Below are 17,183 nucleotides of genomic sequence, written 5' to 3' on the forward strand. Positions count from 1 at the left end.
AATATGGATTAGTGCTGGGGTCGAAGTTTTTATTATGTGAAGTACTAGATGTGCAAGTGCTGGAGTTTCTGATGTAAAAAAAAAGTACTAACTGTATAAATGCACACATACAGATGCATATATATGTATATACATATAAAATATTTTTATATTTATATATATTTATTGTTTTGTTTTGTTTTGCAGAGCTCCCTTCAACATGGTCCCAGCTAATTTCTCAGCCGCTGCATTGCAATTGCTAACAATTTAATCACCTTATAAACTTCTGCAGTGACTAACGCCACATCTATGCTTTTGGCACAACACGGTCAGAAGTTGTTTTAGCAACAGCGGTATGTAAAGCAGACGCACTATTTGTGAGGCTCAGAGCCCTTAAAAATCATTCCTTTCTCTCTGGGCTATCGACATTCCTGAGCACTCACGATGCAGCTGCCGAGCTGCTGGACAGCCCACATATGGCCGTGCGCTGAACAATAGTGACTTGCTGTTGTTCTTGTTATATGCATCACCATATGTGTTTATTAGAAACAGCAATAAAATGATGACGGGCTTCTTCAGCTATCCCCACTGCTTGGGGAAAAGAAAGGCGAGGGAATAAGTGGGATGAAACCAGAGGGTTCTCCCCAGCTTTGGGGGAGTTGCATGGTGGGATGGTGCAGTCTCACTCTTTAAGGGAGCGTGGCTGTTTATTTATTCGCAATATTGCCAAATTGATACTTCTCCTTTAAAAAGGACACTGAACCTAAGTCCCCTCTCATTCCCTCTTATCACTGGAAACCTGGAAAATCTGAATCCTGGAAGTGTTGGCATCCAAAGTCCTCTTCTACCAGGGCTCACCTGTGTAAATCCTTCCCTGAGTCACGCAGGAGAAACCTCCCAGCATTTCCAGGACCTTTGGATCAGGACCTCACTTCGTATATACTTCCATCACAAGCATAACCAGCTACTGTGGGATCGCCTTCAGCATGGGGCTGCCTTAAAACAACTTCCAAATTACAGAAATTTGGGCTGGGGACTCAGCGTTTTTCAGATGGAGGGGTTGAGGTGGGCATGAGGAGCCCAAAGCAAACACAGAAAGGGTTTAAGGCTGTTTTTCCATCAGTGTAAAGACAAGGGAGAAACAAGTGCCAGCGAAAAAGTGTTCCAAGTTGAAAGAGGTGAACTAAGACAGTCAAATTGAACATTTGAATCCTCACATGCTCCAAATTTTGTATCATTTCCCTCTACTTCCACAATCTACTATATTTTAAAGCAAAAAGAGAAGAAACTTTGAGAGCAAAACCAACAGGGTTAAGTAATATGATGTATCTAAATATGTAACAATGTAATTTTGATATCCCTGTTATAAGCTGTCTCCAGACACATGGAAATCAATGGGATTGAGTACTTACAGCCAAAGGCAGATGTGAGCCTCTGCATACAGGATCTATATTTTTTCATGTTCAAATCTTGATTTTTCTTGATAATGAATAGTTTCCATCTTGCTGTCTTTTCATGATCAAATTAACAAACCTTAGCCACTGTAAAAGAAAAAAAAACAAACAAACCCAAAACCAAAAAAACAACAAAACACAACCAAAATCAGTTTTAAAAAGGAGTCTGTGATGCTAGTTGTATTGGTTTTACTGCAACCTTCCAACTGTGGTAAGAATGCCATTTCCACTCTTACTTCTTATTTACTTCCTACCCATAAAAGTAAACAATTCAAGACAACGTTTTACATCCTTGAAAAGTTCCCAAAACAGGATTTTCCACTGAGGCTGCAACTCCCTTGGCTTGTATTTTCTTTTCTTTACTCTTTTTTTCCTGTAGCACAAATCAATTTTGCGACTATAGCGAAACTGCGATGCTAAATTCTGTTATCTTTAATTATACTGCTAACAGACTTCAACAGAATTGTGTAGTTACTTAAACCTCAGCAGAGCCTCTGCCTTATTCCCCTATCTGCATGTAAGCTACTTTTTACAGGCTGCTGTTTTCTCCTCACAAAAATCCAAACTACTTTTTGTTTTCTGAATGAACCCATCCACTACTCCTCCACTTATCAGCTTGGAAATGTTGCTGTATTGGTTTCACACAGTTTGATAACTTCGTTTTGAATGGACCATTGTCTTGGCTTATTTTGTCAGAAGCAGTTGTTTTTCAACAAGCATCTTTAATTCTGTTTCCTTTCAGTTATCGTCTCCTGAAATATCAACACGTTAAAAATAAACTGTTTACACCTTTTGAAGGGCAACAGTGGATCAGGCAACTTATTGTACTTGTTTATTTATCAGCAATCCCCATCCTGCACCCACAAAGGACAATCAGGGCTTTGCCACTGAGTGAAATAAAAGCAGGATGAGACCATATGGTTCTTGTTAAACGAGCCTCATCTTCCTATTGTTAATGCTTATCTCCAAAATAAAGTATTTCTGCAGAAAGCATATTCCCATAGCATGTTCTCTTTCCAATGACCAGCTGGTTGCCAGTTTGTTATTTGCACTGCAGTAGACCACTTTCATCTATTTCTATTCCAGTCCAAGAACACCATTTGTACATTGTCCAACTTGGAAATGTTAATCTGACACCATTGGTCATGGGCCTTTTAACTTCAAGTGGCAAACTTCCAGCTAGCTGCCAGTTGAGTATTTACACTGGAATCTTTCTTAGCCCAGAAATAAACTATTTGTTCACCATAAACATCAGCAACACGCCAGTAATTTCTGTAACACACATGTAGGAAGGTACAGCCCACCACACTTTGCTGTTGGCTTCTCAATAACCTCCTAAGTAGCTCCTTGGGGAGATGCTGCTTGTCTTGAGCCAAGATAAATGCATCTATTTCCCTCTCCATGCGTGTACATAACTTTTATTTACATTCATGGGAGTTACAAATGCATACTGAAAGGCAAGAAGAGGGACCAAAATTAGGATGGTTGGGCAGGAGTCTGACAGCTTCCCCCGAGACCCAGGACTGCCCGTAAAAGCCAAAACACCAGGAAAACCCTAACACAAAAATATCCAGTTGCTTTGGCATCATCCACAGCTCCGTGTGAACAACCATGAGCACAGCACTTTGGACACCCAGCGGGAAAGAGGCAACACTAGATGCACTTGAATGCAGCTTTTCAGAAAGCAGAGTGGCATGAGTCCTACGGGATTTTGCTTCCAGCAATACAATTTATGCTTCCTAGAAGAATATTATACTTTGGACTTTTTTCAATAAAATAGAAGACAGAAGGAGGGGAAGAAGGTGATGCTGGGTTCTGTGACTTAAGGAATGCTATGCAGTGGCAAGAGTGTGTTTCATGTACTTTGTCCAATTCTGTTAAAATAAAACATTTCCTCTTTACATATTCCTGTGGTGACCTGCAGATGGAGGGGCAAAAGAAGGACGTTAGTGAGCTCAAAATGTAAATATCAGGAATGGACACCACCTCTATTAAATTAAAAAACCCTAAACCCAGCGATGCCTGGTTCTCTCCTTTGCTTTTCCTTTTTAGTTAGATAATGTACCTGTTGCCTTTAGTGTCACCTTGGTTGCTCCAAATAAAAATAAAACCCCAAATCAAATCAGGTTAGAGGAAACTGACCCTATTGAAGTACTTTAGCAAAAACTCAGAGAACCATTTGGGATGTATAGCTGACCTTATTATTCAGGGACCCCTTAGCACCTACCTGTGCCTTCAGTTCAGCATTCCATCCACCTGCACCTCACAATCACCAGGAAAATGCCAGTCAAAGTTCAAATACCAGCCAGCATGAAAAGCAGGATCCTGCAAATTTAAATTATATGAACTAAAAGGAGGTGAGCATCCCACATCAGGCTGGAGCATGGGACTTGACGAATGCCCCAACCAAACCAGAATGCTCTCCAGGCTCAAACTATGGGAAATGACAGCTCCTAGCCCCCTGCTCTGATATGGACAGCAATTCTTGAGCAAAGCCCAGCAACTTAATTTTAAACCCTCTGCCCTGGCTTTGCACTGGAAGAAAGCAGCACTTGCATTGCCAGCAAGCAAGCAGCTGAGTTTTGGTGGCCCTCACTGACCTGTCCAGGCAATGAAGTGCCCAAACAGGGGCTGCACACACTCTCTCCAAGCCTTCCAGACTCTCCTTCAGAATCCAACACATTAAAGGGAATATTTTCAATGTTAGGGACATGACTGGGATCTTAAAGGCTGAGATGCTTAAAAAAATTCCCCTCTGCTTGTAGAAGTCATGTAAGAGAAGTGCATTTGCTATCCACTTACAGCACGATGATGAGACACTCACTGTTGCTAGATACTCCAATACCTTGGGCAAAAAGCAACTGTAGTGTGAAACCAAAGACTTCTCTTTCCAGTGCTGCAGCTCGATTGCTTCTGCAGTCAATGGGATTTCTATGTAAGATGTACCAATTTTAATTCTGACCTTTGCTAACTGCCCACAGCTTGATTTTTTGCACCCTTAGCATTCCTTCAATTTGGGAGTATGAAATATATACAAACATGTAACCATCTACTGTGCACCAAAACTTTGATAAACATACATTTTTCTTACCTCACCTAAGGCTCCTCTTGCAATCGAATGAAGGAGAACAAAATATTTTGACATCTCGAAATACATTCTCTTTTCCAGGAGGGCAAATAAATAGACCTGACATAAAATAATGTCATAACAATCAGCAACTACAACTCGATTCTCGCTGCCGTAACTTGAAACTCGTAAGAGAAGGTTAAAGTAACCCAAGTCTGAATTCCTGGCCACTAAAAAAGCATCCATTCCTTTTGTGTTGGGTTTTTCTGTAAGGCTAATCCTATTTGGGACAACCTCTCAGCTAGGCAAAATAGCAAAGTATTTCCCCAAAATGCTTAAGGAAATTTGATGATTGGAAATTGGCCTCATTGACTACAGCCAAGCAATAAGAAACTGGAGCAGGTAAAACTGCAGACTGAGGAAGGTGCTTGGACTCTAAGGGAAGAAGAAAATTAAGCTACTTTCAGAACAAGTCTGGCTACCAGGAGAAAACTAGGAGTCTACAAAAGGATAACGGGCCTGAGAAGAGTGATGAGAAGACTGGGGAAGAACCCCAGGCTGCTAGAGAGAAAAAATGAGCAATTGAAGAAAGACTCAGAGAATTTACAAAGTGAGGCCTGGGGCTAATCTTTCTGCTAGTTTATTTTTTTCCCCATTTGTTTATTTGCTACAAGTCAGATTTTGGAGCAATTAGTAAAATATCATGCAAATATTCCCTGTGTGACTGCACATGAATAACTTTAATTTCACTAAACATTTGTCCCGTCGTTCCAAAATACATCTGCTGTTTGCATTAAGATAATCTGCTAAAATATTGGGAAGTAAATTACAGTTTTATAAGATATTTATGAAACAACCTATTTGTATATTAAATATCCCTGCCTATCATGGCCTGTTTTGTTGGCTGATGCCTGCCTTCGCCAGGAGCATCCGTGCCCTGTTTCAATTACAGACTAGGCTGAGTACCATCTTGTGGAAAAGCTCCAACTGGCTGGGAATGGCTCAGCGTACACTCATTACAGGCTGAGGGAATAGTATCAGATCTGCCAGCAGCCGATGACAGAAAAAAACCAACAACCCCAAAACAAAATACAAGATTGCACACATGCATAAATCGTGTGGTACTTGCAGAAATTCTGGCATGACACTGCAGGAGCGTGTTTTGCTCCACTCCGCTCGGACAGGGTGCTGCAAGGAATGCCCTTATGGAGAGACAACAATAAGGCTTGGAGGTTGCTCCCAGTCCCTGCTTGGTGACCACACACCATATCGGGAAGTAAATTAAAAGCATTTTTGACTGTTTTATCCTCTCGGGGTAGTCCCATTCTCTTTGCAAGCAAGGAAGCCCTAAGGAGTTGGGGAGACGTGCATTGGTTAGTGTTGCCAAAGCCCACATGAGCTTGTGTGTAACCCTGTTTCCAAGTTTTCAAAGGAGATGTGGAAAATCAGGTCACTTGTCATTTTCCAATGATGATGACTGGGGCAAGATTGGTAATGATAACCCTAACGGCTGCACCCTGTGGGAAGGAGACAAGGTGGTTCAGAAAGGTGGAGGATAGAAAGCAACCAGATCTGTGTGCTGAAGGAGCTGGAGGAAATAGTTGCTGTACAGCTGGGGACATATCTGCACTAGCTTCAAGCCCGAACAGATTGAGCTGTTGGAGTTGTCAGTGAAACCCTCCTGAGATGCAGATAAATCCTAGATCACTGCCATTGCTTGCTCGAGACAGGATCTGCATTGCTGGCAGCATCCAAACCACTTCAGCTAAAGTTAGCTCATGGGTAGCTGCGTGAGCTTTAGCCACATCAGCATGGACGCATCTGTGATACTAAAAGTTATGTTTGTGTCCCTCTTAAAAACCAGCCCAGAGTGCTCAGAAGTTGCCACAGCCCCAGAGACAATGAGCAGCTAGGCTGTGTGAGGTCTGTGAAGCCACAGAGGAGTTTATTGACCCTCCAACCTTCTTTGACTATCTGGACAGGTACTGGCTGCAGATTTCTTGTCTGGACACAGAGCATAGCTGGCTTGGAGGGGTTTGAGGGTTCAGTTCTCTGATTAACATTGTCTCACTTTACATTCCCTGCAAAGCTGCTCCATCCCTAGTTGACAGCTTAAAATTGAATGCCCATTTTAAAAGTGAACAGGGTGAAATGAGAAGAGGGAAGAAGAAGAAACCCAAGGCACCAGGGTTTGCATTTAGATGAAATAAAGTCTGAATGAAGAAATCTGGGAAAGATACAAGGAGATTGAAACACTTTAACACCAGTTACCATCTTAATCCACAAATCCCTCTCTGGTTTGGTATTAATATTACCTACGTGGAGTCAAGCTTGAAAAATAATAAAAGGGTGGTGTAAGCCAGCTTGCCCTCTTCTTCCTTGTGCTCCACGCAGCACCCGTACCGCTGTTGTACGGCCACACACCACACTGGCCCAGGGACCTTGAATTGATGCAACAGAGTGGGGAAGCAGGTAGGGAGGGTGTATTTCAGCGTGGATCAGTCCCCAAATACTCAGAGCAAAATAATGCCAGCCTGGGGCTGTGTGGCCGGGTTCGGGCTGCCTCGCTGAAGTATACCAGTGTCCATGTGCTGTGCTGAGCCCTGCCTGCTGCCCTGGCTTCACGGAGCCAAGGGCTCTGGCAGGGACCACACCGGCAATTGTGCAATCCCGCTCAGCCGCAGACTTCCTCTGGCACCAGCAGCACAATAGCGGGCCTGTTGGTAAACAGGAATTGTTTCTCTGCCACAATAGGGCTTGGGATGAAATCATTCCCTGATACCAAGCAGCCTCGACGTGCCTCCTCTGCTCTCCACCCTGGTTTAGATGGTAGCGCCTTCCTGCTCCCTGTGGGCCTTGAGTACCTCATAAAACGACAACACAATAAAACAAAATAATAATAATGGAATCCATATAAGTCTTGATGTCTTCATTGCTCCTCAGAAAAAGCGCCAAGGGAGTTTTGCTTGAGTATGGGCAGCAGGTTCCCAGCATCAGCAAGGATTTTTTAAAAGGAGGAAAGGACATTTTTCAAGCTCCAGATTCCAGTATCCATCTTGCCCATCCTCAGCTGTACACCTCCAGCAGAAAGAAACAGGCAGCTATAGGAGATGAATCCCTGGGTCTGACAGATATATATATGGCGTTAAGCTCACCTTAACATCCAGGGGCTGTATGGGAAGGGTGACAACTGCTTACAGCCCCACCAGGAAGGTTTCAGCTGGGCTGTCCCGCTCCCAGCATCCCCCTTCCCGGCAGCATCAGGGACTGCTGGGCTCTCACAGAACATTCTGTGGTTGGGGTAATTGCATTGTGTTGTCTTAAAACTGCCGAGGCGTGGCCCTAAATAAAACCAGACCCCCAGCCCCACTCCAAGCACAGCAGCCCACAGCTCCCTGCGCGTTGCGGTCTGATGCATGGCCCTGTCCAGCCTCCCTGCCCTGCTTGCATTTCAGTGGCATGGTTATTAATGAATTTGTAATTGCATAAGGGGGGAAAAGGTAAACATATGATTTGGGACAAATATATACATGTCATACATATACATATACACATACACACTCTCATATCTACATGCATTTTTTGGTCAATGGTGTCCCAGAACCCAAAAGCACCATTTAATTATTTGTGTTGGGAGTGCCAAAAGAACCTACCATTTATTTATACAGTTAAATCAGCTGCAGATGTGTGTGTGCCTTTTCTTTCGTTCTTTCTTTCCTTCAGCGTTGGCATTTCTGACATTTCCACTATTTTTCTTCCCCTCTCTCATTCAATGAGGGCATCTGAAAAGCATTGGGAAACGGCCCACTGCTCCCTCCCTGATCCTGTCCACAGGGATGGGCATCCCATATTGCTCTCACAAGGGTGTGTTTTCCTCCTGCCCCAAAGCAAAGGCTTGACAAATTAAGACCTCAAACTCCACGAATTGATGGGAAAAGGAAAGTTGCATGTGCTGCACAGGCTCAGGAGAGCTCCTCTAGTGAAGGAAGCATTGCAGCTGAGACTCCACAGCTCACTGCACCCGTGGGCATGCGCCAGGGAAGCCAAGTACCATGGGGAAAGAACATCATGCTGTTTCTTGAGAAGCCCAGCACAATTTTGGTCCCTGTTAACAAGCTTCCCTTCTCCATTTTTTTAAGCCCATAGGATACTATGTGACCTCTGCTTTTAATTTTTCAGGGCAGGGAGAGTATGGACCATCTGTTTGAGCTGGGCTTTGGCAAAACCTGGTGCCTTGGAGGGCTCTGCCCAGGCTGTCGCTGTGACTTGCTTGCATCAGTCTTGTTTGGCGGTTTAGGTTTACCCCTGTGAAAACCAGGCTCGGCATTGGCTTTCAGCATTAGGCAGGTGACACAGCAGAGATGCCTGTTTGATTTTCTAATAATTATTCTAATAATTTCTCTCCCCCTCCTGCCCCCCATTATGATCTTTCTTTTCTTGGATGAAATCCACAGGAGCAGGGTACCAGCCGCTCCAAGCAACATGCCAGCGATTGCCAGCAGAAATCAGGACAAATATTGCTCTACCCCTTTTGGCAGGAGAAGGCAATCTCTTTCTGCTTTACCTGGAAGACAGTCATCAAGGCTTAGTAGCCCCAGGAAGCAACTTAACACTGCAGCCAGAAAATGTACTTCAGATTCTTTTGGCAGGAGACTGATGTTTCCTAGTATCATTCTGGATGCTTAAATGATGTGATAATAAGCGTATTGAAGCATTTAGGAGATAGGACTATTAGCAAATGATGATTCATTTCTAAACTTTCAAACCTACCTAAAGCTGACGTTCACATGTTGAAACCCCACTTGCTGTCAAGAGGGTGAGAAATGCTGTGGGTGTCCGGTGCTGGCTGCACCCCCAGGGATGCTCCTGACAGTCCCTTCCACCCCACTGAGGCAGCCTGGCCACTTTTTAAAGCCAAAGAGCACCCCTCCAAGGACATTTCCAAGCCCTGCTTGTGGAAATCCTCTTGGGGAAGCAGGTCACAATGCCACGGAGGCAGTCTCTTTCAATTCAACCACCTATGAGTATAACTTCGTAGCAATTATCCACTATGAATATTACATAATCTGGCTCATCCAGTATTATCTGAAAAGGTAAAATACCTATAAAACTGTTTCATATAAACATCCGTATATATGCATAACCTCAAGATGTACTTAATTATGTACAGTTATTATATTTTGTCATGTATCTACATTATATAGATTTTTCTTTCTTTTTTAGGTTGTGTTTATCTTATAAAAATGTGGAAGCCTAGGCATATATGCATATATATGTATGCATACATAGGTATAGCATGTGTATTCAATAATAAGTAACGTGTCTATAAATATATATGTATACATGTATGCATATATGAGCATACAGATTTATACACACACATATATATGTATGTATGTGTATCTATCTACTTATCTATATGTACAGGCACATGCTGGGTATATAAAGACAACTGACTACCATACCAGAACACTGTTCTGAGGCACGCTGAGTCCCATGATACGGACTGTGAGGCTTCAGAACAGCTCCCAGGCTAGACATGTAAGCAAGCCCACTTACACATAACAGCATTCTCCCTCTTACACATTATGAGCCGCTTTCATTAAAATTCAACACTTCTTTTAAGAGGCTTTTCTTGCAGCCACTACTCCCAAGCTCAGTTTCTCTCTGGCTCTCATTAAAGCCACCAACTCCTCCTGGGGCAAGGGCAGTGTAACCAAACCAGATTTGGTTAGCTGGTATAAGGCACTGATGGCTAGCTTTATTACCATTGAGCTGGCATACTCAGAAGATCTGAAATATTTATAAATTATCTCTAAAATGAGTTTTTACATCTTATTCTTTAGCAGCCGCACTGCGAAGAGCATGCAGACTCCCCAGCAGTTCACTGAGCCAACTAAACTACGTATTTTTTTGTGATTTTTGAATGTATAAAACGGCTTGTCTGATAGCTGATGGTGGCCTTGCTTCACAGTGCTTTGGCACCTCCCTGGCATGCTTCGGAGGCTGCTGGGGAAAGGGGCCTGGACCACAGCGCTGCAAGGCACCACAGTGCCATTTTGAATGACAATATTTATTCCTGACATTTTGGGGGAGAGAACGGAAAAAAGAAAGAAAGGAAAAAAAAAAAAAACCCGCAAAAAAGCAAAAGCTGGCTGCAATTCAAAGTCTCTGCAAAGTCACTGGGAATCTTCCAAAAGGCTTCAGCAAGAGCAGGATTAGCTCCCCCCATACATGCATAAAATTTGTTGTCTTTTGCATATCAAAGTGGTGAAGCCTCTGTTCTCTTCAGCTATTGCTTTTAAGTGTGCTATAAACGGAGCCTTATCTGTCCAGCAAAAAAAAAAAAAGCTTTGACAAGTAAGACTAGCTCAGATGTCGAGACAAACCTGGCCATGTTCCTGCAGCAAGAGCAAAGCCAATAAAGATACAGGCTGGTCTCTAGATGCCGTCGATAACGTGATCTGGATGACTGTTCGAAAACTCTCACTATGTCCCTGTTGTTGTTTACACCAATAAATCCTTTGTCATCCCCTTCTCTCCACACTTACCCTTCCTCCCACATGTGCAAGGATGTCACATCACGGACAGGGTGTGATGGGGTGAGATGGTTCCATATTCCTCCCAGTCACAGTAGCAGACACTGAAGAATCTACAAAAGCAAGAAAAATTCAGTTGGAGAAAGGAAAACTTCCCAAGCCTTGGTGCTTGTTGAACTGAGCGGCTTCGCTCAACTCTTCTTCAAATTCCACCTTCTATTCTCCTTAAACTCAGACAAGTCTCTGTAGACTAGATATGACTTCACCTACTATGTAGTTTCTGTGGATTTTTCTGCAGCCCCCCTCTCTCCTGGGGAGTTCCTTGCTAATGCCTGTGTATACCATTAATACATGCTGGTCAGTAATTAGGCTGATGAGTGTCCTGGGTTCAATCTATTAAAAGGGCCTTAGTGCAGCCAGGCCACCAACTGCACCATGTGCTTGTCATGACCAGGAGAAGCAGAAGTGTTTAAAGCCAATGATCTCCATTCCCCAAATGCTCTTTTCTCAGCAATTTTAGCATACATTGCTCCAAATTTGTGTAAGCAACCTATATGCTGTGTGCACTGGAGGGGGATGAGGCTGCAGAGGTCTTGCTGGTCTGGTCATGTCCAGGATGCATGGTGGATATCAACAGAGTGGTGAAATCAGTGCAGAAGATGCTTCCCAAAAATGGCACTCATATATTCATATATGTATGAACACACACACACATTTTTACACACTTATAAAACACCATCGTGAATCTACAAAACCCCTAAGGATGCTCAGAGGCTTGTCTTCATTAGCATTTGGACAGAAAAAAACCTGCTTCCTCGTCTTGTTTCTGGCTACTGAAAAACATCAGCACTTTTTTTGCAACTTCTTGAAATACTTTCAGCATGTGCTGGCCCAGCTTCCCTATGCACCCAGGGAATTATGGCAATACTGAAGACTGATGGAGCTGCCAGGGAGAGCGGTGGCATGGTTATGCCCAGGCCAGCAAACAGAGGAGCGTTTCCAACGTATGCTGAAAATTCAGATTCTGTCCAAGTCTTTGGAGAGCAGATGTCAATTATGAATCACATGATTACTCTGCCATATTTTTCCTGGTTATGCTCATTGACTTAGATAAGGTATCATTTTTCACCTACAAAATACATTGCATATACAATAAATAATATGCACAGTACCATAATAAATATTCAGTATATATGGTGTGTGCATTATAGTGGTCCTGGTAGAGTTATAGCTGAACAGTCAAGGCTGAATTGGCATTTTCATTATAAAGGCTGATAATTCAAGATCAGTAGCAAAAGACAATGAAATACCATCTGCTCGCAAGCAAACAGCTTTTACGGAGGAGGTTTAAGGTCTTGATGCAAGCAGTTCTGCATAGAGGGCAAAAACAAGAGAGCTCCTGAGACACTGTCTTTCACTGTCAAAACTCTTCACCTGAATTTGTTCCTACTTAGATGGCAGTTGATGCTTTTCCTAAATCTCTAGCTTCTGGAGCCAGAAGATACTGTGAGCACCAGTGTTCTCATAGGAGGTATAAAGGCTATTTTGTAGACTTTCTGCCACAATAGAAAAGCTTGCAAATGCAAACTCTGCAACTCCACAACCACAATACAGATGGGGTTAAACAGGACTTCTTGACACAGAGGAGGAGCAACACATGCTCAGCACCTGCTGAAGGCCAGGATGGTTTGGACCGGTGCTGACCTCTCCCAGTGGTACCAAGTTCAGTAACCAGCATTGGGTCTCCATCTGCTCCCTTAAAGTGGCTCTGGGGGCTAATTTAGGTGTGGCATGTTACATATTCCTAAAGATCTGGCCTCTTTGTACTGAAAATCATTGTGTCTCTAACCACTTCAGCCTCTTCTACCTCCAATGCCATTTCAGCTGTAGCTTCTATGCGACAGCTTGACCAGAACTCAACAAAATACTCCTGGCCCAACCATATGACTGGCTTATACAAAGTATTCTCAGCATTTTTGGTAGCCTCAGACCACCCTTAATATCCTCTCCCAGCTACCTTCCGATGGCTGCAGCCCATCAGGCAGAGATTTGCACAGGAATGGGCTCATCTCGTCTGGAAGTGTTTAAAGTGGGGCTGGCTGGACCCAGGTGAGCAGCATTGCTGGTGGGTAGGAGGCAGTGGTATTTTCCAGCAGAGGGTGTTAAACAACAAGCAGGAGGTATAGTGGTAGGTGGCAACCCCTTCTTTCAGCACAGCTGCTTGCAGAGGGCATGTCTGTTTACACCTTGAACTAATCACAGTGACAACCAGCAGTGAAAACCTGGATGTGGGGAAATCCATGGGAATTTTGCCCAGACTTTTCCCTCTAGCTGTTACACTCATGATTCAAACGTATTTCTTCCACTATGTGGTACCTTTCCCTCCAACCATGAAATTCATGCAGATTTTTTTAGCCCATACCCAGCAGGCACCTAAGAATCTTTGCAGCCCTAGTACAATAAAAGGACAGTGATGCTGCAGGGTGTAAATACACGTAACTGGAAGGACCCATCTCTGACCATGTAACATCCTGACATGTCTAACAGGTGAGTTCACTCCAGTTCTGTAATGCCTCCCTTCGCTGGCTGGCTCTGTACCGATGATAAGTACTATTTGCACATCATCACAGCCTCAGCTAGGCAGCTCTTCGAGCCTGTTTCCAAAAGAAATTGTCACAGACAATAAACACCAAAGTAACCCCACTTCCAATTTAATTGTTTTCTCAAAATATCACTAGCAATTAGGCTATATGAGCAACAGATTGTTTGCAGTAGCTCATTCTCTGAGTCAAAACTGGTTTCTTTCTCTTTTACAATCACACGAAACATCTGAAACCAGAAAGTACCTAGGTTGTTTTGTTTCTTTTTCCAGAGTCAGAATCAAGTAAACAACCAACATTACTTCTACAAAAGCCAAAGTGTCTGGAAAACACAGGAGAAAAATATGGAATGGCTGGAATTTTTTTTATTTTTACAAATTTATTGTGAAAGTTTTAAGAAAATACAGTGACAGCATTGCCTGCAGTACAGTAGGGAATGACAGTCAATAAATAAAACTAAAGGACTGTGCAATAAATAAATACAAGACTAATATAATATGTTTGTAGCGGGCTGATCAGTTTTAAATTCTCTGCCTAAGGCTGACTTTTACAATAAACAAACCACGCCTGTATGTTTTTCTCTATCGGTGCTGTGTGAGTCCATTTATTTATGGTTGGGCTCACCTTCTTCCCCACACATGCACATTTTGCCCATCTCAGCTTTCTCTCCTCTTGATAAAAATAAATCAAACCCCAAGCAGAGTATAACGCTGCCCAGTATAACGTACACCTACTCTCTTACTGATGCGGCCTTTTAGCTTTACCAAGACTCACTGGGTCAGTAGAGCCATAACACATGTACATGAGCACTGATGGAGCCAGCCCCTTCATTATGTCATATACATGCCCTTCGCTGGAGTAAGCTGCGCTGTGCGTGTCAAAATGTGTCCCGTGGTGTTCCTGGGGATTTCTTTTTTTCTGAGGCCAGCTTAGCCAAGTGACCGCACATCTTTTTATTACCTTTGGTGGAAAACATTAGCCCTTTTAAGCAGTGTTGCATGGTCGAGGGGGCTTGGAGGACTCCAGACAAGCGTCTGCAAAACCATCTCTGGCTCAGTGGCTGTGATCATGAGCTAGGTAATTTGTTTGATTAGAGCATCCGTCTAAGACAAAGAAAGTGTAGTGGAGTGAGTCAGGCTCTGGTCTCATTTACAGGTCTGGAGATGCATGGAGAAGCTATTACAAGTGACCTGTGACCTGGCCCACCCTCAGGTGAAACGGCTTTGCCCAGTCACCTCCTGTTAGCCTCAGCCAAATGATAGGCTTCAGGGAGCCCAGAACGCAGTGACGATTCATCAGACAGACAATATCAGACCCACGGGCTCAGCCCCAAGCTATGCAGATGCAAAAGCAGATGAATTAAAAAAAAAAAAAGGGTTTTCAAACTTCTTATGGTGATAGTGTTACTTACAACAAATCTGTCTGCAGTTTTGGGGCTGCAGAGATAAAAGTCCTCAGGAAAAATGTCAGTGGCTTGAGTTTATTTATATGTAAGGTAACCATGAAAAATGTTGGTGTACCACTAATTGTAGGGCATATTTATTCTGCACAAGTTGTTTTCCACATTAGCACAGTTGTTAAAATGCAGTTTTGCCTCAGGAATATTATAACTTTATCTTCTGTAATTATAAATGTGGATGTTGCTGGGGTACTATACATTGAAGAAGAAATGTAAGAAACGGGCACTGCAAGGAGGAAAACAAACATAATTAAAAATGTAATGTAGTAATTATATGAAACATACTCAGGAAGTGGAGACCCGTGGATAAGCTAACAAAGCAGCTACAGCATGTTAAATCCTGGTTTTAGATTTGAATGCCTTCTCACTTCAAATTTCTCCCATGGTTTTCCGCTCAAACCAACTAACAAGGACCAGTTGGCAAGGCAAGCACTTATGTGTAGCAGCACGTTACTCTGCCCTGTGCAGACATTAAAGTGTAAGAGCAATTTTACTATGAGCAACTAAAACCAGAAACCTGGCATGCAATGGCACATTGTAGTTATCATACAGCAAACGTTTAATGAATGACAGTATAAAAGCACCTTCTGATAAGCTAGGGAATATTTTAATTAAATATCCAGTATTATGAAAATACCTGATGTCATTGATAAAATCATAACTCTGTATTTATGAAGCAGAGGACAGGTCGCTGACCTACTGTGTGTTACAGGTAATAACACACAATGCACAGACACCTATTCCCTTGAGAAACACCTGGCAGAAAAAATGTGAAATTTTCCTCATGGTGCTAAGAGGCAAAGTTCAGACATGATTTGCTCATCTGGACTAAACACCCAGCTTGCCTGGGAGTCAGTTTTCTGAAGTTTATCACTGAGAGCGGGGCTGCAGTGACTGCAGCCACAAGAGTGTGCGCTTCACACCGCTTCCACCTTTCCCTTTGGATTAGGTGCACCCAGGCATGGTGTTTGCACAGTGTGGATACACACACATACATATTTATATATTGGGACCAAGAATCTGTTTCTTTGCCATGAGAGGGGCCATTTAATGGTGCAGGAAAGCACACGGTAGCATCTCAAGGTTTTCAGGTTTTCTTTGTTTCACTGATTCCTTACTTTTATATCAAACTCTGGATCATGCTGTCCTGAGTTTAAAAGACGTAACACCAAATTTCCACTAGCATCTGGGCAGGGGTCAAGCAGAAACATATTTATTATACTCCTACTATTCACCTATGCTTATTAGCAAAAGCTCCATAATACAGCCATTATTAGAAACCAGTCAGGTATAAACAAGCCTGAAAAGTTTGGTACGGTCTGGAGGTTTGTCAACCAAAATCTCGGAGCATTTCCTTCCAGCTCCCCCTTGAACATGTCCCATCTCTCACCCACCACAGCCACCTTTCTTTCTCTTTTTTTCCCCTCCAAGGATACTTACTGCCCTCTAAAGGCTCCTCATACTTCAGTGTCCTTTCTCCCTCTGTTTTATTTTGCCCCATGTATATCCCTTTTTTACCTCTCCTGTTCTGGCAATCTCCTGTTCTGCTGAATAGTGCAAACGAAACACTCCAACCTCACACACTTTCTCACTCAGGGATATCTGTGGCTAAGCAGAAAGTTGGGCAGTGATGCACCCTGAGAGTTCATCAGAAAAACAAGAGGGTCCACTGAAAGACTTGGACTTCATTCTGCCCAATTTGCCTAAATTACTTTTTTCTGAAATGAGGTGTGCTAGTTCTTACTTCTCATTTCCTCCAAACTCATTCATCAATCTTCAGAGTGCCAGCCCTGCTGTTGTTGCTCCCCAGACCTAAAAACCTGGAGCCCCTACCATAGACGACAGCCAGCAACAGGCACAACTCTCCAGTTGCTTCACATTGCAGACCTCCCCAAAGTGTATCATCACCTCCAGAGTCATCACCTCAAAGGGCTGGAGGGGATTTCCAGAGGTCACCAGTCCCTTCCCTGGCCCATGACACCTGTGTCATTCCTGACAGATGCTTATCTTTGGGGTTTTAAGGCCTTCAGTGCTGGAGACGCTGCCACCTCCCCAGGCAGTGTCTTGCAGTACATCGCTGTCCTT

At 43.3% G+C, this 17,183-nt stretch overlaps 2 long non-coding RNA genes across 3 annotated transcripts in view; both read right to left on the minus strand.

Annotated features, from left to right (window-relative positions):
- LOC115609864 overlaps positions 1-4,619 on the minus strand; it is a 30,517-nt gene extending 25,898 nt beyond the window's left edge. The window contains exons 1-2 of the long non-coding RNA XR_003992018.1: positions 4,525-4,619; positions 1,392-3,758 (exon numbers count right to left, since the gene is read on the minus strand). This is a non-coding gene — a long non-coding RNA (uncharacterized LOC115609864). The remainder of the gene's footprint in view (positions 1-1,391; positions 3,759-4,524) is intronic.
- A 6,438-nt stretch (positions 4,620-11,057) lies between these two features.
- LOC115609863 overlaps positions 11,058-17,183 on the minus strand; it is a 47,532-nt gene continuing 41,406 nt past the window's right edge. For both annotated transcript variants that reach the window (XR_003992017.1, XR_003992016.1), the window contains exon 4: positions 11,058-11,152. This is a non-coding gene — a long non-coding RNA (uncharacterized LOC115609863). The remainder of the gene's footprint in view (positions 11,153-17,183) is intronic.

The sequence above is a fragment of the Strigops habroptila genome, chromosome 6 (genome assembly GCF_004027225.2).
Source record: "Strigops habroptila isolate Jane chromosome 6, bStrHab1.2.pri, whole genome shotgun sequence".
NCBI lineage: Eukaryota > Metazoa > Chordata > Aves > Psittaciformes > Psittacidae > Strigops > Strigops habroptila.